Source organism: Pezoporus occidentalis, unplaced genomic scaffold, assembly GCF_034315485.1.
Source record: "Pezoporus occidentalis ecotype Australia unplaced genomic scaffold, CSIRO_AGI_Poc_V1 ctg56, whole genome shotgun sequence".
In the NCBI taxonomy this organism is placed as follows: domain Eukaryota; kingdom Metazoa; phylum Chordata; class Aves; order Psittaciformes; family Psittacidae; genus Pezoporus; species Pezoporus occidentalis.
This window is the reverse complement of record NW_026915899.1, coordinates 3,408,082-3,410,182: the sequence shown is the minus strand read 5'-3', so window position 1 is coordinate 3,410,182 and position 2,101 is coordinate 3,408,082. Positions and strand designations below refer to the sequence as shown.

General features: G+C 41.9%; 1 non-coding gene across 1 annotated transcript; it reads left to right on the top strand.

Moving 5' to 3' along the window:
• The first annotated feature begins 464 nt into the window (after positions 1–464).
• Positions 465–546, top strand: TRNAL-AAG (transfer RNA leucine (anticodon AAG)). Its single transcript has one exon. It is a non-coding gene; the product is annotated as a tRNA-Leu (tRNA).
• The last annotated feature ends 1,555 nt before the right edge of the window (positions 547–2,101 follow it).

The following is a 2,101-nucleotide window of genomic DNA, read 5'->3' as shown; positions in this document are numbered from 1 at the left end:
TGGTCCTCCAAACAGCATGTGTTAGAGACCTAGAGTAGAGGATGTTCGCACTGCAGTGACTGTGTTTGTGTGGAGAGACAGATGTTTCACTGCACTACTCTCTACAGTCACTACATTCCAAAAAATATGAAAATACAAAGTTGAATGCAAAAGCCAACACATTTTCCCCAAAATTATACCATCACCCTTTCTTTCTTTCTTTTCTTGGGAAAGGATCACAGATTCATAGGCAAGGAGATATTTGTAGAACTTTCCAGCTGATGTTCCCTGACAACAGATGAGGGTACCAGAAATATGTGGTCCCCTGGAAGGAGCAGCTGTCTCCCTCAGTAGGAAGAGCCATGCTTGGTTCTTTTTCCTACTATATTTAAATCATGGATAGAGAATATCTCTTTTGGACATCCTGTGAAAAGTTGATGATTGGGGAATACGATTGGTGGAGATGGAAGCAGTGACAGCAGCAAGGTAGTGTGGCCGAGCGGTCTAAGGCGCTGGATTAAGGCTCCAGTCTCTTCGGGGGCGTGGGTTCAAATCCCACCACTGCCAAGAATGTTTTCTAGAACGGAGTAACGCTTGGCACATCTTGGGTTGCATTAAACAGACAACGAAGTTGATTAATCATTGGTGGCCTCATTGCTCTCTACAGCTTTGTGAGGCAGAGGAAGTCTTCTCCTTGAAATATGGTGATGCGAATGCATTGTGAATGGTTCAAAGCCTGCCCAGAAGGAAGTTTGGACATTACTGAGAGAGTGAGCCAAACTCTGGAGCTTTCTAGAGAGGTGGTCAATGCACCTTGCCTCTTAGTGTTCAGACAACGCCCTTAGTAACGTGCTTTAACTTTGCTCAGCCTGAAGTAATCATGCAGTTGGATCATGAGTCCATTGTATGTTCCTTCCAACATAGTCTATTCTCCTCTAATTTATTTTCATCTGTCTTCACAATCAAATGGATTAAGCTTTCTGATCAGACTGCATTTTTCATGATGCACTACAGTTACACGACCCCAGTGTATCATTGGAGAGGCAGCTTGTTTTGGGAACTGAGACCACAAGGGGAAATGGAGATGGAAAGCAACTCAGATATGCTTTCCATGAATCATTAGAATAGAAAGAGATAATTTTTTTCAGCTGGAAGAATTTAGGTGTTTCACTGATATAAAAAAAATAGTGCCTCCCAAACCTCATCTCCCAACCCTGGAAAGTCAGTTTTGTCTTTATCTGCTTTAATAAGATGATTAGTGACCTCTGAGTATTGCATGTAGTTAACACAAAAAACGGAACTATGGTTTTGAGCAACATAGAGGTAAAGACAATTTTAATTCTCCCTACTTTCTTTTCTTGAGAAAATTGTGTTTTCTAGCCTTTTCTGATTCATCTGTACAGCGTTTACTTCCTTGTTAAAGAGACATTGTGAGTAAATTAACGCTTAGTGCTGACTCACAGTCTAAAAAATTTCAGCAGCACCTGCTTTATTTTGGGTGTGGTTCTACTCAGCTGTGCAGTAATAGGTGCTTCCCAGTGCTTCACACAGATATTCAGGAAATGCTGTCTTTAAAGCAGCAGTACCTGTACTGCAGTATGCTGAGGTTTGGTATGCCTGTTCTGTGTCATGAAAGTGAATGAACAGGTTGTCCCATTCCTTTGGCATGGGTACTCTATCCATGTGTTGCGAGCAATGACAGAATATTAGTATTTTGAATTTCTAAACCACACAGATCACTAATCTTAACTCTTGGGCACTTGTGACTTTATTACATGCTAGAAGTAAGAGAACGAGGGAAATTCTCTGCTGATAGACAACTGCTAAAAATCAAAACCTTTTCAAGGTTCACAGATGAAAGCAAAAATAATATGCCAGCAACAGCTTAATTTATTTTTATTTTTGACAGGCTGGATTGATGGGCTGTGGTCAATGGTATGAGGTGCAACAAGGCTCAGTGCTGGGTCTTGCACTCGGGTCATGACAACCCCATACAATGCTGCAGGCTTTGGGAAGAGTGGCTGGAAAGCTGCTTGGTTTAAAAGGACCTGGTGGTGCTGAATGACGGAGCTGAATATAAGCCAGCTTGTGCGCAGGCAGTCAAGAAAGTCAACATCATCCT